Genomic DNA, 27,407 nt, shown 5'->3' with positions numbered 1-27,407 from the left:
TGCAATCCACCTCTGCTGGACACTGATGATTTGTTCAACCCAGTCTCAATTAAAATACTTGAAAAGATATAGCACAGGGACAGAAAACCCAAGGACATGTTTCTTCATTGGTTTGCCTGACCCTTTCAACAAACTGCATTTTTTTTTCGTTTTGTTTTAGAGCAGACACTTTATCGGCATCAGAAGGGTCTCCAGTGGGGAAGCTCATAAACAACCAGCTCTGTGGACAGAGGCGTCTTCTCTGAATGAAGCACGTAAACAGAAAAAGTAGAGCAGGAAACTGGAAGATACATCAATATGGTTCTCTGACTGAAATATTTGTCAAGCAGGTCATCACGCAGGTTGTTTACTCATTCCTGTGCTTTAGCAGTGTCAGATTATGTTTTCTAAACATAACATGCCATACTAAACAAAATATTCTTAGAGTGGATGCACAAACAAACCCACACAAAAGAAACCTCTTAGTTTCTGTCTTATGGCCCAAGAGAGATGTGTTGGTGCATTTTTTGCAGAGACAAACCCCTCTGCTTGTTGTTCCCTTGTTTCTTGTTATTTTGATGTGTTGACTATTGGGATTAAACAAAGGGCGCAAATTAGGCTTTATTTCTCTGATTCATTGCTTTCTCTGTTTCTTACTTCCTCGATTACTAATGACAACTGAGACGTCATAAAAATACAATATTTAGACTCAGTAATTCTGGTAGTGTTTATACAAAATGTGGTTTACACAGTCAACACAAAAGTTGTTTTTTCTGCCCTTTCTTTTTTAATCTTGAGATGAAAATTCAATTGTTTTTGTAACTCTATAACTGCTATATCCCTTTTCATCATTTCACTGTGGAAAATACCCTCGCGATGTAGGAGGAATACAGTGTGTATTAGTATCATTCTTGAAAACAAAAGTGCAGAACACTTAATTACATTTATGTTGGTACTGTAAATAGCCTTAGCGTTCAGTCTAGCTTTAGAGTGGACCATAGTACAGAGATGGCTTGCCTTAAGGTGCTCAGTGAGCAAAAACATTTTTAATGTTTTTGTGAGGTTCCTTTTCAGGTGTGTCGATAGTCCAGTTTAGCACAAAAGTGTAATAGAAACACATTTGCATTTACTCATCTGAGGCATCACTGAATATGACGCAGTCGCTCATATGACCATTTTATTCCATCATCTTGTTGACTATTTTGGCAACAGCAGTAGCTGCAGTAACAATAATTGGTCAAAAACTAAAGATGTTTCCATCCATCTTATTCAAAGTTAAGATCATTCTTCTTCTTTGTTTTTAAGAAAAGTCTCAGAGGACAAGATTTCCCTGGAAACACCAGTCCCACCTTGTCCCAATTTCACCATTGTCACTTTTCCTTTGCTAAACAGTGTAAGGGACATCCACCTCATGTTGTAAGATAATTTAATGAGTAATTGGCGGTTGCCTACGTATAAAGCTTCGGGAGAAAAACTGCAATAAAGGAAGCTCAAAGCTCCGTCCTTAGCAACAAAAAAGCCCTGTTTACAAATATGTTCTTCTCCACTTCAGAACTGAATCTGTCCGCTCACATTCGTTTGTCTCGCACTCCATTTTGAGTTATTGCACTCAATATTTTCTGTGCTCTTTTTGCATTTTTATTGTTGAGACAAAACCCTGTCAAAACTCCCCCAGTTCAGAGAAATACATTTATGAGGCTTATGTTACAGTGCTTTTACTTTATAGCCCCTCCTCCAGATGTTTAATGGGCAGCACTGAAAATATGGAACACTGGAATCAAGAGAGACAAGCTAAACGGATACAACTCAAGGAGAGTTATTGTTCTTTTGTATCTAAGTTCAACTTTTTTCAGTTGAGTATTATTTATATTGTGACAAATCATGACAAAAGTCATCTTAAGGCACTATAACAATACAGCTCAACTCATTCCAAATGAGTGCAATTAATACAAAGCCAATAACATAGCAGTAATACTTACTGCTTCGCTAAGGAAACCAACAAATTGCATCAAAAACTTTCTTGATACGTTCCCCCATCCTGAGGTAGCACCAAGTGACTGTGGAAAGGAAACACTCCCCTTTAACGAGAAGGAACCTCTGGCAGCACCAGACTAAGCCAGAACAGGTTGAGGGTTGAGAGTTGAGAGGAAAGATGAGAGAACATCAACAACAACTGATCAGGAACACCTGGGGCTGTTTCAGTGCTCTCTGTTGAACTTGCTTGCTACCAAAATGTCATCACGGTACACAAACAGGATCAGTAAATCTTGAAGCACACTGTCCGTCAGCCACTGAAAGGTCTGTGCAGCATTCTTAAGACCAAAGGGCATCCAGAGGAACTCAAATAGGTGGGATAACTGCAGTCTTGAAGAAAAAATGGTACCTAGTGATAACCGCGGAAAAGATAAACCTCCGAAAAGATGGTCTTACCTACCTTACCTTATAACGGCCAGAAAAATCCTGACTGTGCGGAATAGGACATCTGTCCGGTGTTGTAGCCTCCTTCAAACAGCGGTGTTCACCACATGGATGCCAGCCATCGCCAGCCTTATGTACAATGTGCAGAAGCAAAGCCCAAAGGTTGCTGGAGCACTGTATTATGCAGAGACGCTCAAGTGTGGCAAACTAAGACTTGGCGAGGGCAAGTTTCCCAGGGTCCAGACATCTGGCATGTGCATGAACAGGGGGGCCAGTCATTGTCAAATAATGTTCCATGCCATGATGGACATTGCTGGAGGCAAAAGTGGGTTGTATCAGAGCAGGAAACTTTACAAGGAGATGCAAAAACACATTGGTGGTAGAGAAGGCGCTGGACAACCTGGACGAGCCGGACATGCTGAAGGAGCACTGGAGTGAACTGAAGGTCTCAAAAGTGTGACGCGTTGATTCTTTATATCCACCAACAGATCATGAGCACAAAATAAATCTGCACCCAAAAGAGGCATGAACACCTTTGCCACCACAAAGTTCCAGCGAAATTGCTGTCCATCAAAACACATCACAGCGCTGCACTCTCTAAGTGTTCGCTAATGGAGGTACCATTAGTGGCCTCCAGGATAGGCCCTTGTTTCCCCTTCTGAATGTCCAAATCAGTTGCAGGTAGCACACTAACCTGTGCTCTGTGTTACAGAGAAAACAATGTCCAAAGGCTTCTTCAGAGACATAAAGCAAACTACCTGCACAGCTGATGCTCAATGCTGCAAATGAGCACTGGCCCCTCAATTTCCCAACCCTTTGAAGGGCCAAGCCAGCGCTAGCGGCATTTAGTGGCTTTAGGTCAAAAAGAGGTGTGATGGTAACACAGGACCTGTTGCCTGCGCTGTGTTGCTGCGACAACAGCTCCCTCTCGAAGTGAAGAGTCGGTGTCACACAGATGCAACGCTGCACTGTTGTGCCGCATGACTGAAAAAAAAAATGTCAACTTCCTTAACCAGCTCACGGGGCGCCGTGATGCTAGAGCTGGGCGAGCATGCTGCACTTCTCTGGGAAGCTCCTGCAGGAAAAGTTCCCTGAACAGGAAACAGGATTTGTGGTCACCGAGGAGAGATAGCATGTGATAGCATCAAATCCGATTGTTGTTCGGGGGCACAAAGCTTGAAAGTTCCCAGCAAGAGATTTTTGAGACTGCCATATTTATCGTCCTGAGGAGGATTCTGCAAAAGGCTGACCACTCTGATGGCAGTAGAGATCTCAAGTGCTGCGATTACATAATAATACTTCGTGCTATCGTCAGTGATCTTTCTAATGGCAAACTGAGCTTCTGCCTGGGGGAACCAAATGCCTCCGTGTCCCCCCAAAAATGGCAGTTTCAAGCTGACAGCGTTAGGGGTCATATTGATCAAAGCAAAAGAAACTCCCAGGAAACGTCCTATGAGTCGTCGGGGTCGCCATTGTTGAGGAGTATTCACAAAGATCAAGGAAACTGCCAAAAATGAGTAAGGTTAGTCAAACAGAGAAACTTTTATTTTTACCAAAAAAGCAGGCGATCAGTCAAAACACAACCGAATACGGACCACAAATCGTCATGTCAAGACAACAAACAATGTGAAGGTCCAATCTATATAATGACATTAAAGCTGGCTGTGAATCGTGTACAATACAGTACCCCTTCAGTGGGTTATTAATTATTAAATATTTAAGCTATTATTTATTTGCAAATGTCAGTTTTATTAATGACGACGTGGACACTGAACATGCTCTAATATGTTACATTGGAAAGTGAATGATAGAGAACTGAGAGAAAAGTGACCGACTCATTGTTAAATATTAGCATATGACTAAAAAGTGGCTGACTAAAATCAGTTGTTAAATATTTTAATTCATCTATACATTCACTCGCTCTGCAATTTTCTCAGTCAACTCTCTTTCCTCGCTGCAACAGCCGTGTTGCACTTTTGTCTGAATATGTAATTGAATTCATTATATGATTGCACAAAAATGCTCTTCTAGCGCAGTTCTAGCGCACTAAAATGGGAAGATCCCTTCCACTTACTGTGTTGCCATGGGGAATCTTGGTATCTGAGCTCCACTGATGATGCTTTTGTAGTCAAGGTAACTCAGATTCAGATTACTCAGATTTGACTGAACCAACTCTGAACACCTGATGAGTTGTCAAGACCCTGAGGGTATAAACATGTGGACTGTACACTCAACGTAGTCATCCTATCCAAAAGATATTCCTGATTTCTCAGAAAGGGGTCAAAACAGAATTATGGCGATAAAGGACTAATTTCTAATCCTGACAGTATTTTCAAGATATCTTAAGTGGTAGTGAAGCCATTGATACATTTAAACAGCAGAAATTCCTCTGTCTCTTATAATCATCTTTTATGGCATCAAAAAACTTTGCAGTCGGGTTCAAGTTTGATAACTTTTAGTAAAATGAAATGTCTGCAGATTTCCGCCCCACACTGGGGAATTTCCATCAGACTGGGTGTCCTTGACAGCGGTCCTTCTGGAGTAGGAGAGCCAAATCACAATTAAAGCTCTGCTCAATGACTGCACAGTGCCAAAACTACAAGGTCTTTTTTCCTTGTCACCCACTGTCATATTTTGTTATTTACGAGTATTAATGATCGCAAAAGCCATCAGTGAGGTTGTCTGTAACCGGTGATTGACACTGTATTGCGCTCATCAGTCCATTTCTGGAACAGCTGACTGTGACTTTAAGGCGAGGTGTGTTTGTGAGACTGATGAATCAGCGTTGCATTCAGCAGTCAAACAGATGTTCCCCTCCTGTTGCAGAGAAATGCCTACGGTGTCCTGCATGGGACATTTGGCACCCTGATGTCTGTCATTACTCATCGTGAGAAGGCTTTCCATAACAAGGGCAGGCACGGGGCATATTTTGGGCACATTATCCAGAGAAATGCGTACATCATGCATGGTCCTGGACGCACAAGGCATAAAGTGGCCCCGGCGCAGTGTGACTTTTCCCAGATATCTGAACGAAGGTGCCCCAGAAACAACGAGTGAGAAAGTGTTTTGATGCTCATGCAGGCAAGTGGGTTGTCTATGCTATTATAACATGTAACCTTTATTTAACCAGGTAAGTCAATTGAGAACAGTTTCTCATTTACAATGACGACCTGGGCAAGAGGCAGCACAAAGACTCAAGCACATACCTGTATAATCACAGTGAAACAAACAATCCAACATGATATATAAAAAACACACAACACATAAAAAAAATATGAGTAAAAAGTGGTAGTGCTGGTCTGGAAGAGTTACAAACATGTGCAATGATCAGGGGTTGTTGCTCTGTGTGCCCTCATGCAGTAGTAGGAAAGAGTAAGTAAGCATGTATAATAACTGAAATAAACTTAATTTAGTCTATTTTGGTCACTAAGAAAGTTTCTGGCAGTGATTAATGGCATTAAACATAAACTTTGGAGCAGTAATTTGCATCATCTTTATACGTTTTCCACTTAAGAAAGAGGGGAAATAAGATTGAGGGGGGAATAGATATGTGGGCAAAAGGGAAAGTTTAAATACAGACAAAAACACTGTCTCTTTGATGGTCCTACTTGGAGAAAAAAATGAAGAATTTCACTGAAATTCTTAAACTAAGACATAAAAGACACAAATGAACGTGCTTTTATAAAAAGTATTTTTTATTGAGTTTATAATTCTGGCTTTTCCTGTGAGTCATGTTGTTTTTCTAAAATGCTCTGGAGTTTGTTTAAATCACAAAACAGTTTGAATCACATTTAGACTGAAGAAACTCACAGCACATTTTCCATATTATTCACATTTTTTCATTCTTCGTCCCTCCCTTGACTCTTACTAGAAGTTTCAGCTCAGCCTGTGTGGCTTCTCTACATAAATGATGGACATAAGTGAGATGTCTCCCACTGCCTCCTACTATTTGAGTTTGAAGCTCCTGGATGAGCAGTTGGCATTATTAATGTTTTGTTGCCAGATGTGGCTGGATTTGAAGTTGCAACACACACACGCACACACACACACACACACACACACACACACACACACACACACACACACACACACACACACACACACACACACACACACACACACACACACACACACACACACACACACACACACACACACACACACACACACCTTCAACTGTCCAATTTCAATGGGTAACTTCTAAAAAAAAGTTATACCTTTTTAGTGTCATCATGAAAAAGAATATTATACAGTTTTAAACACTTCAGCGACTCCTATTTGACAGCTTTCTGAAAAATGTACAGTTAAAACCTCTGGAAAAGCAAAATAGTTGAAAATTTCAACATTGATTTTCTGTCCGTCATTCTTGTCTGCACTGATAAACCGTTGCTGTATCAAATGTGAATTTCAGCTTCTGTTTCTGGCATCCATCTCAATGTTCATTTTATATAATACATTTTTTTTCTGCTTGTAAAGATAAACATCCATGTCCCTCCTGGCTGGGCTGACCTTCCCACCTCTCTCTCTCCCCTCTTAGTTGCCATTTTTGACGTACTGAAGGCCTCTGGCCATAATATGAACTAAAAACAGAAGCTTTTATTTCCATTTAGTAGAGATGATACTTCTGTGGAATGTCTCCCAGCACCTCTGTGTTTAGTGTGGCTCTGGGCAACCTTGATCCTGCAGTACAGCAATTTAGTTCTTCTGCTGATCCAGCTGGGAAATTTTCCTACGCTTTTTTTTTTTTTTTTTTTTTACTTAAGAGACTTTTACAGTTGCTCCAAGTACATTAAGAGTTTTTCCAACTTCTCTGTACTGAGCAAAACTTTCACCCAAAGGTTCTTTTTTCACTCTATGTGTTACAGTCTTTAATGTTGTCCTCTATTATCTAAGTCCCATGACAGGGACCTCTTTAATGCTGCCTGCTGTGGTGGTGGAATTCAATGTATTCAAATTATGCCATGGTGTGTTCAAAGATGTTCCAAAACCGAAATGCAATGTTACCTAACCATGTTTAAAGGCCAAAAACTAAGTTATTTGCTGTCACAGCTTTTTGTGTAATTACAGTGTTGATTTATCATTATTAGGGCCCGAGCACTTACAGTGTGAAGGCCCTATTGTATCTGTAGGAATTATTCTTTATTCTTTATCCTTCTGACAAAAGGAGGACCATTTTGCCCCAAAAGTCACCAAATTTTGCACGCAAGCCAGGCCTGGCGGAAAATTTAATGCATTAATGGGCGTGGCAAAATGGCTCAACAGCGCCCCCTAGAAAACTTTGTGCCTCAAGCCCCACAATACGGTTTGACGTACATGCACGAAAATTGGTACACACCTGTATCATGTCGCAACTTAAAGAAAAGTCTCTTGGCGCCATGGCCGAAACTGAACAGGAAGTGGCCATTTTGAACATTTTGAATTAATCGCGTAATTTTGGCACAATCTATGCCATTCCTTTGACAGTTAATACGGCCTGAACCGTAACGTGCACCCAGGTGTGTTATACATCAAAATGTTCGTTTCCTTCCTGCGACAACGCACATTACTTCTCTCTTTCAAAAGCGTTACCGTGGCGATGCTAGACGCCAAAAAGCGCGCCCCCCCTTCATCTGATTGGTCTATATTTGATAGTTCCCCAAAAGTCACCAGATTTTGCATGCAAGCCAGGCCTGGTGATAAATTTGATATTTCATGGTTTGCATTAATGGGCGTGGCCTAATGGCTCAACAGCGCCCCCTAGAAAACCTTTCTCTGCCATAACTTTTGAACGGGTTTTGATAAAGACATGTGGGTGGTGTCATCGGACTCGGTCCGATGACCTTCATTGGCCTGAATTAGCCCCGCCCCTTCTTCTGATTGGTTGTCCCTATTTTCTGCTATAACTTCACAATCAGTCTCAAAATACCTGTTATTCTATGCATGCCAGCCTGTCACTAGCTATAGAGTAACAGAGAAAGAAGGAAGGAGCCTGAGCACAAGCCCTTGCAACCAGCAAATGTTACAAATATGTGTAAAACAACCACAAACAACAATCATTAAAATGAATCAGAATTTATTTACACAAGGATTAAAGATGAAACAACACTTGTAATAAAGTTCTGATATCTAAACTATAAGCAAACAACTAACTAAACATGAAACCAAAACGTCATTGTATATACATGAGTGTGTGCGTGAGTTGTAAAGATGGTGGACGAAGTCACGTGGTGACCGATAGCGCTTTTCCAACAAACCGGTTCCAGATCTAGTTCAAGGCCAGTGCATAGTTTGGAACCAGGCTTTCTGTTTCCACTGACAAAAAACTGGCTCTGGGCCAGAAAACACGGTTCTAAGGTAACACAAATTCTTTGATGGGCTCAAGGAAAGAATTGCTTACATAAGCAGAGGGGGCGAGAGTTTTTAAGACCAACAACAATTGCAAGACTGTAAGAGGGTAACAAATTAAAAAAAAAAAAAAAAAAAAAAGACTACAGGGACCAAAAAAAGGAATTGTTCAACTCATTGTTCAATGGGCAGAATTTTGCAGTAACATTAGTATGAAAACCTTCTCCTGGTTGGTTTCCTTGTGATCGGAAAAAGGATTACCTTGGAGCTCCTGCATTTGGGAAGAATTTCACTGCATCGAATAATGCTCTGCAGCTCAAGTAAGTGCATAACTCTATAACTGCTGGTAGAAAAAATGTAGACCAGGATCTATGCTACTCAGGGCTTGTCCTTAACGACCTACTGACAAGCCGTTAACAACTTTAAAGACGTTAACCACTACGGCTAAGCCAAGCATCATGGAGGATGATACAGATTTAGCCACATTGGAAAAATGGCAAGTAAAGCTTAAAGTTGAGAAAGAAGAACTTGAAATCCAGATGGCATTGGCTGCTACACATGCTTAAATCAAGGTATTGCAAAGGTTTGAGGAGGCAGATGTCCCATAACAAAATGAAAAAAATAAAATCCGCCCCCCAAGTGTTCTCTTTCAAGCAGCAGTTCTGACATAAGTTCAGTATGTTTGGAGGTTTTGCCCACTGCAAAGCAATGTCAAAACATTATAAAATGGATGATATAGCAACAAAGACTTTCCACTTTGCCACACCAGAACCTTCCCATTTTCAAAGGGGATCCTTTGGAATATAGATGGTGTTGAGAGTAAAACAGTGCAGTAAGGATCGTCTGTACTTTATGGAGCAATATATATAGGTGGTAGCAGGTGGCTATAGGTGGCTGTAGGTGGCTGTAGGTGGTTGCAGGTGGCTATAGGTGGCTGTAGGTGGCTGCAGGTGGCTATAGGTGGCTGTAGGTGGCTGCAGGTGGCTATAGGTGGCTGCAGGTGGCTGTAGGTGGTTGCAGGTGGCTATAAGTGGCTGCAGGTGGCTGTAGGTGGTTGCAGGTGGCTGTAGGTGGTTGCAGGTGACTATAGGTGGCTGTAGGTGGCTGCAGGTGGCTATAGGTGGTTGCAGGTGGCTATAGGTGGCTGCAGGTGGCTGTAGGTGGTTGCAGGTGGCTATAGGTGGCTGCAGGTGGCTGTAGGTGGTTGCAGGTGACTATAGGTGGCTGTAGGTGGCTGTAGGTGGTTGCAGGTGGCTATAGGTGGTTGTAGGTGGTTGCAGGTGGCTATATGTGGCTGCAGGTGGCTGCAGGTGGCTATATGTGGCTGCAGGTGGCTATAGGTGGTTGCAGGTGACTATAGGTGGCTGCAGGTGACTATAGGTGGCTGTAGGTGGTTGCAGGTGGCTATAGGTGGCTATAGGTGGCTGTAGGTGGTTGCAGGTGGCTGCAGGTGACTATAGGTGGCTGTAGGTGGTTGCAGGTGGCTATAGGTGGCTGTAGGTGGTTGCAGGTGGCTATAGGGGGTTGTAGGTGGTTGCAGGTGGCTATATGTGGCTGCAGGTGGCTATATGTGGCTGCAGGTGGCTATAGGTGGCTGCAGGTGGCTATATGTGGCTGCAGGTGGCTATAGGTGGCTATAGGTACCAAAGCGTGTGAAACTGTTACGATCCTCTTTGCTGTTAATTCACCTGAGGCAAAGGGTCCTCAGCGATGGGACTGACCATGCTATGTACTGATCTAAATATTCAACTTGGTACGTTTCATGGTGGTCTCTTTTTGAATATTTTTCCCTATTTACCTGGGTTTTTAGAGAATTTAGAGAACAAATGCTTGATTTGCAAAAAAAAACAAAAAAAAAACATGAAATCCCAGACAACTTGCAATGGATTTTTTTCTTTGTTATCATATAATATGGTGTACATCATATGTCATATCAACAGGGAAGATTTCAGAGTAACTTTTATTTAATATTTATATCGGCCTTAAAAAATGACACAAATAATGCTTAATTTCACCTTAAAAGTTGGTATTTGGCATATATATATACATAAAAAAGGCACTGAGCCTCCACTATATCCTTGTTTGACCCTTGACTATCGATCTAGAAACTTAATTTCCTCATCTTGATTGTCTACTTACAAAAAAAAAAGGAGGAAATGGTCTAATAACTGTGCAAGATAGGCAATTTGGCGGCCATTTTAATATGCAAATTAGAAGGTCAAAAACTCAAAATTTCACTCGGGTACCAGTTTTTTTGGACTCAGCACCCTTGAAATATGTAAGGTAGGCCGGTTCCCGACTTGTACCCATAAATGCTCCTTACTTCTTATAAAAGGCCTTTTTTCTGAAATCCGTCTAGACTAATACACCAGTGGCCAGTCCAGAGAGGTAATACGGAGTTGTCTACATATGGAGCCAAAGGGCAGTTACCTTAAGGCAAGAAAGCTGTTGAAGGAGCAATTTTGAAATTAGTATAACATTTCTGAGGCATACATAAATAAGGCTTTAAGTTGGTCTCCAATCAAGGCAAATAAGGGTGAAGCTGTAAATGTACTGGCTCTATTCCTAACCGCTGTAGCAATGCAATGACAGACATGGAGTATATGGAAGAATTGAATAATGTTGGCAACATGTGTGCTATTGTCAATAAGCTTCCATACAGGTTGAGAGAGAGGTGGAGTACTGCCTTTGTAATACAAGAAAAAAAAGGCTTGAAGACCCAAGTTTGAAGACCCTGTTGAGTTTGTCATTGTTGCGAATTAGTGTCACAGAATGAGCTAAAGCCTATGGTAGATTCCTTCGCTTCTTTCTTGTCCTGACAGAGCCACAGCTCTAGTTTGTCAGGTGGGGGGGGGGGGGTGGGTGTAGAGGGAGGTGACTAACCACCTTTGGTTCATTGCTGGCCGACTGCTGAATATCAAAACCTCCACTTGGCAATAAGTCCCTGAATTTGCTGAGCAGATGGTGTGCTCAACTGATGTGAAGCTCTCCAGGCAGTTGTGTACATAAAAGCAATTCTCCAGGATCTGGTGTACTATGCAATGCAACTACATGTTGTGCCAAAGGGGAATACCAGCCATTCATACACATCAGGAGAATCCTCTCGCCCTATACCATGCCAGCTGAATAGTAGTAGTTTATCTTCAGGTAAGAGCAGCACTTGATGAAACATACCATGCATGTGGCAACAGAATGTTCTCTGAAACAAATACGTACACCTAGGAGAGAGGGGCTCACCATTGGGCCAGGAAACAACCATTCATTGAGGCTGAGGTCGTTGTATATTAAGGAACAGTTAAGGACCAGATACAGATGCAAACAATCAGGGAAGATTGGGCAAAGGACGTCAAACTAGAATCAAAACACACTGGGAACAAGACTTTCAAAATAAAATAGAAACCAGCTTGACTAAACCAAAAAACCCAAGAAACAGAAGAAAACAAATCTCAAACACAAAAAAGTCCTTAACGATGGCCCTTGCTGATTGTTGTTTTTCAGACTGTGTCTTGTCACATGTCCTTTTACCACTGCGCCATAACTTGAAGTTATTGACTTACTTAATATTTACTGTATTGAATTTTGGTGTGCTGTTCTGAAATCATTAAAAGAGTATACACTAAACTCAAGTGTTTTATACAAACGTATGATCTCACCATGTCAGCATTAAGAAGAAATTACAGCAGTGGGGTATTGAAAGTTTGAACAAAGTTATAGATGTCAGACTTTTTGTGCTGAATTCTCTGTGACTGCACCACATTGACATTCTCACATATTCCAGCGTCTACCTACCCTAATATTAAAATAACTAATGAGGCTCAAAAAGGGCAACAATGTGCCTTACTATCTTTCACACCGACTTCAAGACTTCCCATCCAGCTGATAAGCCATAAAGTTAAGTATGCTACACTAAATGTAGCATTAATTGGGCCCCAGAGAGTGAGATTTGACATTGATTACTTTTTTAAGGGGAACATATGTTTGAATAGATCCTCATCTTTAGAAATACAGTATAAACTGCATTCAATCCCAATGACATGAAGGCTGCTAGTGGACTTTCATACCTGCATGAAGTTAAACAGAAAGAGAATGGGGTTATTGGGGTGACTGAGGGTGTAAGACAATGGGGGTGACAGGATGTGAGATTTTCAAAAATTTAGCTCAAGTTGAAAGAAGATTGTGTTATCCATTTTGTGTTCATTTGAATGAGTTTAATTTTCTAGCCATAACCTGTTTTATATTGAGCATATACAGCAAAGGCAAAATATACACTGTAAATTCTTGGTCGACCTTGAATGTCCCTTCGGATCTTCTAATTTTGGTCATCTTTAGGATAAGAAACTTCATATGCATAGTAGACATAAGTGATCATTGATTGCAAAGGTAATAAATAAAACTTGCTACGTCAGTCTTGATTCATCTGAACTACAACTAACAAATGATAGAAGAATGAAAGAAACCGATATTTAAAAATAGATTGTTTGACAATATAGCTGCACACATGTTCATATCTGCAAATCAGTTACATAACAATGTTGCAGAAACAAATACAGTGTGCCCACACAAACACATACTTCCTTCAGCAGGCATTTACAGCATATTTCAGTCAGCACCCTGCTTTTCCTGTCAGTGTAGTGTTGGTTTGTGGGTAAATGAAGACCATTTTGCAACTTGAACAGATGGTGAGTGTTGAAGTGCCTGTTGACAGGTAGTCTATAGCTTGTGTGAGCTGGCACTATCACACAAGCAGTGAGAAAAACACTAAAAACTCCAACACACACACACACACACACACACACGCGCACACACACACACACACACACACACACACACACACACACACACACACACACACACACACACACACACACACACACACACACACACACACACACACACACACGCATACCTATGTGCAAGCACTGTAGTCCTAATTGGTACCCAGAAGGGTTTGATGGAGAGAGACAGATAGAGAGGGGGAGAGACTGATATGAAAGAGGATATCATCATCAAAAATGCAGACCAGCTGGCCAACTATTTACTTCCAAATCAACGAAGAAAGGAATTCACATTTAATTTTATATTTACTTGAAATAAAAATAGAGGAAAATTAAAGAAATATGGAAACGTGAATTGCAGTGTAAAATATTGGCTTGAACCTTTCAGGCGTTTAAACAGCCAGAGCAAGACAGGTCCTGTTGCAACAGATGGCTGTTGTGGAATCCACACATCAAGTGTTTTTGTTGTGTCACATATCTTCTCAAAGTGATGACTCAAACAAATGTGTTCTTTATCTAATGTATGACATGCTTGGCCATAGTTGGATGATATGCTCCCATTGTTCAACAGCAGCGAGGGGTTTAATTAGAATTAGCAGGAGAGATCATATTTCTCTAGTTTTATTTTCTCTTCATTGGGTTCCTGCCTAGGATGCTGTTTAAAATTAATTTTCAAAAGCTAATGAGGGACTATGCCTGTAATATCTTGAGGATATTATCCTTCAAATCATCCCGGCAGAGCTCTTTTCTCTCAGACTGCAGCTTATCTTGCAATTCCTAGAATTTCCAAAAGTAAAATGGGAGGCAGAGGTTTCACTCGTCAGAATTCTCTCTTATGGAACCAAATCCTATTTTTGATTCGGGGGATAGACACTCGTAGGATCTTTAATATTAGCCTTACAACTTCCCTTTGGTTAAGCTTATAGCTATAGGGCTGACCTGAATGAGACGGAGCCATCTCTTTAGTTATGTTATAATAGCACTAGGCTGCTGGGAGATCCCCCATTATCCACCTGGCGCTTTCTACACTCTTTCATATATGTATCAGCTCATCATGAACTTTGTGTGTCTTCTTTTTTTATCTTTAGTATCTCACAGCAATTTCTGTGTTTGTTGGTGCCTCTGTCCTGTCCTCTCATTCCCCGAGCGATGATGGTCCCACCTCTACTGTGTCTGGATCTTCTGGAGCTGTTTCTTGTTAAATGGGAGGTTTTTCTCTCCACTGTCACCCTTTCTATCCTCAGTGACTGAACTGAAATAAAGATTCAATGCAATCTGTTAGTTTCCTTAGCTTTTTATGAATTTGCATTATATGAATACACTTTTTAATAACAGCATGTAATTAGAATACATTGCATAATAAATTGGGTATAATGAATTGGATTTAACTGGAATATACAAATTAAAGATCGCAAATACTAAAAATGAAACATTTACTATTAGTAATTATTTTTTCGTTTTGCCATGATTAACTCAACTTCAGAATGTTAACATCATTTCCTGTTAAGGCTCCTACATCTGAAAATGTGCTTCTATTACACAAGTGAATTTATAAAGCAGATTCCTGATGCACAGTATCTTCAGTCTGATGGTATAAATTTAATCCTGTTTCTTGCTGAAAACTATGCAAAGGAGAAGGAAATATACTTTTTAATATGTAAAATTATTTTCCAATGTTGTTCAGATTGTTGTATCAGACAATTTAAGCAATTTGAGTAAAACAAGCTCAAAACTATCACTGTGGTTGTGGCATTGGCCACAGACAGCAGCAGCTGCCCTGGCAAGGCTGACAGGATCTTTCTTTTTCAATTTTTTTCTCCATCAGGATAGCAAACACAGATGGCAGACTTCATCAGGGACCCTGATGAAAGGTAGAAACCAAAACAGTCTAGTCAAATATTAAAGTTGTTCCACAGACTATAGTTGTTGCTGGACTTTTGACCTCCTACGATGTTCTCTTCTCTATGGATCTTACATATGGATAGAACTGTGCTAGAAATATTTAGATAATTTAACAGTGTTCCAACTCTTGTACAACTAACCTAATGGCAGTCATTTGTATTTGTACACTACTGGACAATCCAGCACGTTCTGCACAATTAAGACTGTGGTCTTATTTCAACACTGATTAACTTAATGAGTTTTGTACAGAAAGAATTGAATTTTGGCTACACACAAGCATGTTTAATCTTTTTAAGATTTTGAGGCTCTCGCTGCCTTTATTAAGAATTAGACAGGAAATATAAGCAGAGAGAGGGCAGAAGAAATGCAGCAAATGGGCACAGGTCAGGACTTAAACCACAGTCAGCTATATAGGAACTACAGCTTCTGTACATGGAGCAGCTGCACAACCAGGTGAGCTACCTGGCACCCCTGTCATGCAACATTGTTGGCAATTAGGCCAAATTGAGGAGGGCAAAAAGCTGAACATGTACTTCACTATAATATGAAATGTTATCGACAGGTCAGACTGCTTGTCTTTTAAGAGCTTGTCTCATGAGGACCAACATCTCCATGGCTCCTACACACTTTGACATTTTAAACTCAGGAAACGTGTGTGTTTGTGTAAGTATACATGTATGAGTGCATGGAGCAAACAAGCAGCAGTGAAGTGTGTGTACATTTTTCTGTGTGCATGTGTTTGTTTGTGTGATGAGAGTCTAACAATCCAAGCAGTGGTCACAGGCCAAATGGTGCACGGAGAGGCTTCATCTGTGTAACTGGCCACCGGAGGCAGCGTTAAGTGTCCTGCAGGGTCTCCAAGGTCATTTCATACGCTCACACACAAACGCACAGACACTCCACATGTTCACACACGCGCACTCATAAATTCAGAAATGACTGTGTGTCCTGGAGGGACTGTGGGGTCGTTACCCTACTAATGGGGCCATATGGTCACAAAACAAACACAAACTGTTCCTTCTCTTTGCCTGTAATAAGGTCATGAAGACGCTGGTTTCATTCAGATGGAGAAACTAGTCAAGGAAAATGTGCCAGAGGATGTGGACTGAACGCAAAAGGAAGAGGGTCAATAACCCACAGCATTGCTTCTCCAAAGCAGCTGGAATGAGAGGATTTGTTATATTAGACATGACCAAATGTGCTGTGTGCCAGTGTGTTAACATACTAATCAGCCAATGCTCATTTGATAAGTAGGACATTCACGATAACACACAGAATGTCAAATATTATTTCCCATATTAAAAAGTTAGGTGGAATATTGAACATTTAAAAAAACGTTCATAACTTTTCCTTATATTACATATATTAATTTCATATTTGCTTCTTCATCTTTATTTGAATTGTTATATACAGTACCTGTGAATTTGAATTTCAAGCCTCCAACACAATGAAAAACATTGGCATGGAGGCAATTCAGTGCTTTTAAGGAGGTTGAAGCTTACAAGGGATTTGCATATTTCTCCCTCCAGTGCATAACATCATTAAATGATATAATGAAACTGAAAGAATTTCAGTGCGTAAGGACAGGGGCACAGCCCAATGTGTGGAAATCCCTACAACAGCACTTTATCACAAAGCATCATGGATCAATGGCTGATATGATCCCATGGGTGAGGAACCACCCACTTGGACCCTGGATTCCATTCCGTCACCACCCATCAAGTGAAGCCTTCCATCCATTTCCCATTTCATCACCTGAATTATAAACTTCAGTTCTGGTACTGTCACTGACTCTCTTACAACTGTCTATCAGTCCAGCATCAAGGAAATTTGGACTCAACCCTGACATCATGTCCAGACTTGTTGCTGCTCAGCTATAAACCTGTGCTAATCTCACCTGTGGACTCTGCTCTGAACAAAGCCAGAAACAGCCCTCCTTAAGATCACCAACATCCTCCTCCTCTCCTTCTCAGGCCACTTCTTCATCCTCAACATGATTGACCGTATTGCAACTCAATAAACCTTGAGCCATAATGTCCTTCTGTCCTGCCTCAAAAAGGTCTTTAACATCAATAACACAGCACTTTCTAGGTTGCAATCATATATCACCAACAAACAACAGTCTATGAGGACCAGTAGCAGCACCTCCTTCATTGTCTCATAGGGTTTGGTTTTGGGTCCCCTTCTCTTGATCCTTCACATTCATTCCCTTGGAATCATAATTTATAAACAAAGCCTGAACTTCCACTACTGATGATGACGCACAAATGTATTGCTCCTAATCCACCACCGCAAAACCGGCTCTCTTCTGACAGAAGGCCTCACTGGACTCAAACCAATTTCCTCCAGCTCAAATACAATAAATCAAATATGTTTATCATCAGCGCCAAATAACTGACAACACACATTCACAATTTCCGCTTGACTATTGACAACTAAATGCTGTTTCTCTCACAACATATCCAGAAACTTTATATCCTCTATGATCTCAATTTAGCCTTTGAAAACCACCATCACATCACATTTAGTTTACTCTCAAAAACACCATGTGTCTCAGACCTCCACTCTTTTCCACTGCTGACAAAACCCTGAACCACGCTTTCACCACCACCTAAAATCACTACTACAATGGGACTGTCTGCAGCTTACTATCCAATGTCCTCAACCAACTTTAATATATCCAGAACTGTTCTGTCTGCCTCCTAAGAAAACTCACAGTCCGGAAACTACATTACCCCTGCCCTCCAGAATCTCCACTGGCTCCCTGTTCCCCAACATGTTCAGTAAAAAGTCCTTATTCTCATACAGAAAACCCTGTAAGGCCCCTTACTACCTTGCTGATGTCCTTCTCCGCCACAATCCATCCCATTGCTTCTGTTCCTCTTGTGCTTCCGTCCTCCAACCGCAATACAAAATCAAGCTCCATGCCCTGGAGGACAAAGTGTCCACTCTGTAACCCTCTACCCAAAGACATACGAGACTATTCAGAACTTGACTCATTCAAATCCAAGCCAATCCAAACCCATCATTTTAGAAATGTTTGCATCGCATGATTCATATTTCATTTATTGTATGATTTTAACTTTTCACTGTTAAGCACCTTTGTACATTTTTCAAATGTATTTGTTATTGCTTTGGGAAAAACTATATTAAACACAATGGTACAGATCTACATCCCCAAATGGCCTTAGGATTAAGTGTGAAAATAAAGAAACCTTAAGTTAACCTTGTTCAGAGACATCTTCCATGTCCCCTGTACAGTTTTCGCCTAAATCTTTAATTGTTGATGCCAAATGGGATTCAAACGGCCATTAATCTTCACCTGCTGCCATAAACAATGTTTACATCTATTATATCATGTTTCTAATCTTATGCCCCGTTTACATGTAGTAAAAACGGTGGTGTTTTCATGCGTTTTGGCCGTTTGTTTACACGAAAACGAAGCTCAAATTCACCAAAAACTATCATTCCTGAAAACTCCGGCCAAAGTGGAGATTTGCAAAAACTCTGACTTCACATTTCCTTGTAAACGGAGGGAAACGGACATTTAGGTTTCAGAACGTCACATTATGCAACAGAAATGTCACCAGCATCATGTGTGCGACCTGTGTTTACAATTTGTTTGGCCACGTGTCATTTGTTGATGTTTCTTTCCAGGATTCTGATTGGCTAACATGAATTTATGCTTCTCGTTACACTGCCACCTGTAGGTTTGGAAGCTCATAGCATCCCTTAACGGGGACCTATTATGAAAAACAAGTTTTTTCTTGTTTTAACATATATAAAGTGGTCTCCCCTCACCCTGCCAGCAGAGGGAAGATGAAATCCCATGAATTTCTGCAGGGTCTGTTCCCCCGCCCGGAGGGTCCTTCCAGTGTCACGTGACTTTCTACGGGCTGTTCTGAATCAGCGCCTATGGTGACGTCACCATAGGCGCTCATTTCCATAGGTCGACCTCCGCTGCTGAAACCACGCCCACAACTCTCTCCGCCGGCTGGAGCTTCAGCCATTGTTCAGCAGTGGTGAATGTTTCCACAGCGAGGGGACAGTAGAAATGAGGTTTTGCATCGACATTTACCCTGATAAAAGGATCAGTAGCAGCAGTACGAACCCAGCAACTGCACACGAGTCAGCGGTAAGTGACGTTCATTTTTTGATGTTATTTATTGTGGCAGGGTGGAGGAGCTGCAGCCACTCAGGTTGATTGGGGCACACCCCTGCCTCGCTTCATAAGGCATAGCTGCACAGCAGAAAGGGTCTCTGGTCTGCTGTGAAGGAGCTCGTTCATGTGTGGGTGTTTAGGATCTGGTGAATAAAACCGTTTGTGCACTGAAACCTGTGTCCTCTGTCCTGTTGGTCGGCCCCCGTAGCACTCGCCCTACTACACTGGCGCCCAACGTGGGGCCCGATGGGAGGAGAGGCATGGAGCGGGCCCTGGACGCGCTCGCCCAGGCCATGGCGGACCTTGCCGCCCTGCGCCGGGACCAGGGCGGGCATCAGCTCGCTGTGCTGGCGGCTTTGATGCCCGCGGAGCGACCTATCCCTGCGCCCGGCCGGAGGGTCGCTGCAGCAGTGCTGCTTCCACCTGCCTGCTATGCTGTTGCCGTCCCTGACCCACCAGTCTGGCCCTCGGCAGGAGGGTCCCCCCTTATGAGCCTGGTCCTGCTCAAGGTTTCTTCCCTCCTAAAGGGGAGTTTTTCCTTGCCACTGTTTGGCTTAAGGTTTTTCTCCCACTAGGGGAGTTTTTACCTGCCATTGTTTATGTAATAACTGCTTGGGGGTCATGTTCTGGGTATGGGTCTCTGGAAAGCGTCTAGAGACAACTCTGTTGTATTAGACGCTATATAAATAAAATTGAATTGAATTGAATTGAATTGAGGAGCTGGCGGCGCCGCAGCTGGGAGGCCGGGAGGCAGAAGCTGCGGGCCGCCAAGCGACGGCTCCCGAGGCGGCGGGACCCGCGGAGCGGCCCACCCCTGCACCCTGTCTGAGGTTCGCGCGGCAGCGCTGGCGGCGCTGCAGCCGACCGGCCGTGAGGCAGTGGCTGCGGGCCGCCAGGCGATGGCTCCTGGGACGGAGTCGGAGGCGGAGGCGGAGTTGGCTGGGGAGGCGGCTGCGGAGGCGCAGCCGCCAGCGACGGCGGGTCCCGCGGAGACGGTGCCAGACCAGCGGCCAAAGCAGGGTGTCAAGGAGGAGGCGGTCCTGGAGGCGGACCAGCTCCAGAACGGGGCTGCGCCGTGAAGGAAGCGGTCCTGGAGGCGGACCAGCAGCTGGCGCGGGGCCGCGTCACGGAGGAGGTGGTGGTCCTGGACGCACCGTGTGGCCCGAGGCCACCATGGGCCCGGCCCCGAGAGTGGCTTCCACGGCGGTCGGGCCGACGCCGGGGACGACCCCCCCGACCGTTCCGCTGGTCAGCCCGGCGCCGAGGGCGGCCTCCCGACCAGTAAGGCCGGGGGGTTCCGGGCTTCCTCTCCTGCTCTGAGGGGGCGGGGGGGGGGGGGGGGGGGGGGGAGTAGGCTCGGCCGGACGGACCCCGGCGCGAGGTTGGCGTTGGGGGTGTGTGGCAGGGTGGAGAGGTTGATGGGACACGCGCACCTGTGTCCCATCCACCTGAGTGGCGCGCTCTCCACCCTGCCGGAGAAGCTGTGTGAAGGTGCTTCTGCATGTGTGTGGCGGTGATCTGGGTGATCTGGCACAATAAAGAGGGTTCTGCACAAAACTCCGTGTCTCTCCATCCTGTCGGTCGGGCCCCGTGGCACTCACACTGCTACATTTATATTTTTCTACAAGTATGGGTTGCATGGATTAAGTATTTAGCTCAGCTCCGGAGCACCGGGCCGCTCACGGAGCTGCCGGAGCACCGGGGCCACACACCGGGACTCCTCCGAGACTCCTCATGGGACCGGTGAGGGGCCCCGGGCCCCGGCGGCTCCAGTGCAAAGTAACACCGGAGCTCTATTAGTAATACATTTTTTTTATATGTTATTTATATAAAACGTATGTTTTTTTTTTTTAACAATAAAGTTGTCATTTGTGAAAATTCAGTGTTGGGATTTCTTTACCGTTAACATGATTAATTTGTCTTGTAACATATGAAATGAAATGAGGAATCGTAGTAAATAACTGGTGTAACTGTTTAGAATTAAATTAAATTTTCCAGTGTGAAGACGAGGTGACTAAAGGCTGCTTTATGGTCTGCGTTACACCAACGCAGAACCTACGGCATAGGGCACGCGTCGATTTAATGCAGAACCGTAAATCAGGCTTAATATCCCAGCGTCCGACTATCGCGTCGAGCTGCATGACATCGGACGCTCTCTGTCCACACTGAAACCGTTAAACTCGCGGCCAGTTAGGACAGTCCAATACAAAAAAATTAAAGCAATGGAATTGATTTTGTCACTGAAGCTCGTTCGCATGGGAGACGAAAGGCTTTGTGTATGGAGCCGCTGCTCTGGCCGGAGCGAGGCTTTGTCTCCTCCTCCCCTCCTACACGTCATTCAAGCAGCCAATCAGTGCAGAGCCTCATTATCATAGCCCCCCCGCCCCTAAAATGAAGCACAGAAAAGAGGTTAGAAGCGGTAAAACTAGAGACATGGCCCACAGGCTGAATTTCTGTTTTATGTAGAAAAAACAAGCTTTAGATTGTTTTTAAGACATTCAAGGCCTGTTTAAAATATACATTAAATGCCATAATAGGGCACCTTTAAAGGTGCGTATTCATGCGGGTTCATGTAAATTATGGTATTTTTCAAAACGTAGAGGGGGAAATATCCGTTTTTGTAAATATGTGTAAACGTGGCCTTTGTCTCTATGTCCAGACTGCATCAGCGGCTTCATGATGGCATGGAGTTGCATCTGTAACCTTGGCAGAGTAACTGTGGGGGCGGCGCCAATACAGAAAAATATGTTGAGATTTTAGAGCAACATATGCTATTTTCAAGACATCTTTTCCACATGTTTCTATCCATTTATTATGTAATTCAAAAAAGGGGTGAGTTTGCACAGGAGACTGCACATATTAAAGCCACTATCAGTCCTTTGTGGCTTTTTAAAGCAATTGTTTGACATTCGCCTGGGCATGTTTAACATCACTTTCTGTTGGGGCAAAAAAATTTACAGAAGCTAATTCCATCTGCAAACAGTAAAGGAGCAAAAAGACATTAGGTTTAGCAAAATTTGGAATATTAGGATTACCACAGGATTATCCTTAAAAGAAAAACAGATAACTAAACATTTATCTGTGGTTATATTACTGGTTGGGATTTTCTTTTAAATAATGTAGCCTCATTTGTGCACTGGTGTAGCAGTGTCTGTCTTTTCTGTAGTTACATCTACTGTTTAGGATTAAGTAAGTCGAGTATAACTAGTGATGATGCCGTGCTGACTTAACATTGTACCAGTGTAATGATCAATGCTGTCAGCATGACCAGCCCTTGAACCTCTTCCCCTCTGTCCATAAGCCCTTCATCAGACAGGTTCTACCTGTAATTGAAAATTTCCTTGAGGCGTTCTGTATGTTCAATTTTTTATTGCTTTCTGACTCACAGGGGAAGTTACTTTTAAAAACACAGATATGCACATATACACCCTGTGCAAGTGAAAGGTTCAGGGATTTATACATATATATATTTTCCCAACCTGTTTTGCTCAGTAGCTGTAAAAATGAGATATATAGGCTACTAACAAGCCTGTAGATAGCAGACTGTAACTTGTAACTATATAAGCGCCATATGTAAGGCCATCTTTCCAGCAGCCAAAGCTTGGGCAGAATTGGACAATTCAACACTACAGTGTTTAGATTAACCACACCTGCAGATTCAAAAGAATGGCTGAAAAGGAGAAGAGTGAGTTTGTATGTAAGAATGTTTTGCAATCACTTATTCAGTCTAGACTTCAGTCTGATTGCAAAAACATGGCAGAACCTTGAGAGCTGTGCACAAACAAATGTTCACAAATCTCAATAAAATGGGAAATTTTGTCGCCTGAAGGATCAGACCCACATCTAGAAAGACATAGAGTCTGAAAGCGATCCATAAGGCCTCTCCATCCAAGGGGCAGCACCAATGGTTACTTATCCAATTGCCTTTGTACACAGTTAGTTAGTGCTACAATCACTCAGAGCAACAGACAGGGTGACGTATTATATTGAAAAAAGTCAACGGGAGAGTGAGTTATGAAGAAGAATAAATTAAACTTTTGCTGTAGCCTGTCAACAAAACAACATATACATGTTCCTTTCAAAGGAATGATTGGAGCACAGTCCCCTGTACACTTTTTATAGAAAAAAGTCTAAATCTTTAACTGTTGATGCCAAAGGTGATTCAAACAGCCATTAATCTTCACCTGCTGCCATAAACAATGTTTACATGTAGATTATGTTTCCACTCTGTCATCATTGTGTTAAGCCCATCCAGAGACCCTCTTTACTAGGATAGACTGATTTGGTTGGCTCACAATGAATTTTTGGGATATTCAAAGAGCTCTAAGGGATGGCGGCTAGTCCAATGTTTCACAACCCTGTTCCTTGGAGCACACTGTCCTACATGTTTTAGATGCTTCCCTGCTTCAGCACAACCTGATACAAATGACTGTGTCACCAAAGGACTTATGCAGACCTTGATGACAAGCTGATGACGACCATGAATTGAATAAGGTGTGTTGATGCAAGGCAATATCTAAAACATGAAGGACAGAACCAGGTTGGGAACCACTGAGCTAAACATACATGTAAAGCAAATTCAAATTTGCTAGCAGCACATCTAGATTTCTAGGCTAGGAACTTTGTAAAGAAGCGGGCCTAATTGCCTCCTACATACATCCATTTTCTATACCCGTTTTAATCCTGTACAGAGTCATGGGGGTCTGCCGGAACCTATAGTCCTGCATTCAAAAAAGGGTTTCGATATGTTATGTCATATATTGTTTTTTTTTTTTTTTTTTACCAGATTGTGAGACTTGGTATAGACCAGATGCTTCTTTTAAAATGTGTGAATTTATTTATGTTGATAATTTTTTTATAACTTTATTATTTTAGAATTGAAAGATGGTGCACTTTTTTCAAAACTTGATTGTAACTAAAAAAAAGCAACAATGTAATGTTAAATTGATAACGGATCACTGGTTGTTCATCACTGAATCTGCTGAGTAAGACAAGCTAGATATTTTCTGCTGTCAACCCCTTCAAGAAATGTAATCCTCCCACACCACTCATCAGGACATCTGGCCAGCTTGTGCACTGCTTCTTCTTCTCCTTTGCCTCCTGCCTCCTGACATTTGGAAAAGAAGCACACCCACTTAAAGTTAAAACTAAACATCTTCTTGCAGAAAAGTTTTCTATTGTTCAGCAGAGTTCTCGTAAAAATATGTAAGGTGACAGTATTTCTATTTTTTTTTAGGTAAGTTGTGCATTTCAGCTCTCCTGAGTTGATACCAGCACTGTGGAGGTTACTTTAGTTACACTGGGCTCCTAAAGTAAAACTGCTAACAACAAGTCTGTTTCATAACCTGCCACATTCAACAGAAGTTCACCTTCTATAAACATACTGCCCAGGTCACCAGTGGTGGCTAGTATAGTCTGTGGCAGTTGCTGCACTCATTACCTAGTTAACTTGAGCTATGTTGATTATATCTCAAGTCATTATCAATTACCTTAGAAGCAAACACATCCAGATCTGGGGCCTCATTTATAAAAGAATGCGTAGGATTCATACTAAAAGTGCACGTGCGCCCAAAAGCCGAAAATGGCATGCGCAATGAAAAAAATGTGGATTTATAAAACCGTGTGCATGCACACTTGCACGCAATGTTCGCTTTATAAATCACATTCCATCTGGAAGGTTGCGCAGGTGAATTCGCCTCATATCCCGCCCTCTACACGCCCACTTTTTACCATAAATGGTCAATGCAAAGCACCTGGTGACACTCAAAAATCATGGCAGGGAAGACCAGAAAGCGAAATTTCGCGGAGACTGAGATCGAGATGTTGTGGATGAGGTGGACGCCAGGAAAACTACATTATTTGGTGGTCACAGTAATGGCATCATTAACAAAAATAAAGCGAGTGAGTTGCCTGCCAGAATCTGATTTCAGCAGCCCGTTGAGCGGTAGCGCTGAAACGTCAGATTTTCAGATTATGAAGCTCAAGAATGATATAAAATCATAGTTAGGTAGAAACAACCTTTCATTAACTGTATTTGGCCTTCAATCAATTTTTGGCAGGTGAAAAGACCCATTTTCAGGGGAGAAATCAGATTCTGGCAGGCAATCACTTTTTGGCATGACCCCGGCACAGCGTGTCATGCACCGCGGACACGCCGTGCCGGTAGGATGATTTGACAGATGAAAATACCCCATCAGATCACGCTTCCACATAGGTAAATGCAGGTAGGATGATTTGACAGATGAAAACACCCCGTCAGATCACGCTTCCACATTGATAAATGCAGGTAGGATGATTTGACAGATGAAAATACCCCGTCAGATCACGCTTCCACATAGACCATAGACATCAACATTTATCTATGTGGAAGCGTGATCTGACAGGGTATTTTCATCTGTCAAATCATCCTACCTGCCAATATCTATGTGGAAGCGTGATTTGACAGGTTTTTTTCTTCCGCCGAAGCGTCGTGCACATAGATCTATGTGGAAGCACATTCTGACTTCCTGCTGTTAAATCGTCTATTTGCATGAAAAAGCCTTTGAAAAAAAAGAAACTGAGATAAAAGAAACGGGGATTGTACTGTAGTATTTTCTGCCGAGGTAGGACAACTCGGCAGAACACCGGCTTGGGTGTACATGGATCTATAAGTTTGATATGTGATGACATTAAAAGTATGACATGAATCTGGCTTCATTTCACCACCTCACCGCCTGCGTCGCCAGTTCCCCATATCTTCAAAATGTTTGTGCGTGAGGATCGGGGTTGGCGTAGAGATACACACATTTTTCTGTTAGTTTTTTTTTTTTAAATCCCAACCTTTGCGTAGAAGGTGGCGTGCGCATCTTTCAAGCCCTGTTTTGTGCGCAAGCAAGCTTTATAAATGAGGCCCCAGATGACATGGAGGGGGGAAGTGGTGCACCAGCAACATTATGTATGATGGGGATCATGTGCTGATTTCAACTCAGGACGATGTGAGTCAGTAGAGGGAATACTTTCAAGACCTCCTCAATTCCACTGGCATGCCTTCTTACGAGGAAGCAGATGCTTCAAACTTGGAGGCGGGCTCTTCTATCTTTGGGGCTGAGTTCACCAATGTCTTTAAGAAACTCCTGGATGGCAAGGCCCCACGATTGGATGAGATCCTGAGTTCCTTAAGGATCTGGATGTTGGTGGGCTGTATTGGATGGCACGCCCATGCAATATCGTATGGACACCGGGGACAATACCTCTGGATTGGCAGACTAGGGGTGATCCCCCTCTATAGGAAGGGGGGAAAGGGGTGTACTCCAACTGTAGAGGGATCATACTCCTCAGCCTCCCTGATAAGGTCTGTTAAGGGTTCCTCGTGAAAGGGTCGTATAGTAGATTTCAGATTCAGGAGGAGCCGTGTGGTTTCCCTTTGTCACCGATTCTGTTCATTACTTATGGACATAATTTCTAGGCACAGCCGTGGAGACGGGCCAATTTGGTGACCTCAGAATTGGGTCTCTGGAAAAATTTTGAAAATAATGTTCTATTGTCTTCATCAGGCCAACTCTCGCTGGAGCAGTTTGAAACTGAATGTGAAGCAGTTGGGATGAAAATCAGCACCTCTAAATCTGAAACCATGGTCCTCACTTGGAAAAGGGAGGAGTGCTTTATCTGGGTCGGGTATCTGGGTGAAGCTCTTGATTTACCAGTCAGTCTTTCTTCTTACCTATACCTATGGTCATGAGCTGTGGTTACTGACTGAAAGAGCAAGATTGCGGATACAAGTGGTGGAAATTATTTTCTGTCACATGGTCTCCTGGCTGTCCCTTAGAGATATGGTGAGAAGCTATGTCATCCAGGAGGAGCTCAACGTA

The sequence above is a fragment of the Cololabis saira genome, chromosome 13, assembly GCF_033807715.1.
Source record: "Cololabis saira isolate AMF1-May2022 chromosome 13, fColSai1.1, whole genome shotgun sequence".
Lineage (NCBI taxonomy): Eukaryota > Metazoa > Chordata > Actinopteri > Beloniformes > Belonidae > Cololabis > Cololabis saira.
The sequence above is the reverse complement of the archived record's forward strand: the minus strand, read 5'-3'. Positions refer to the sequence as shown.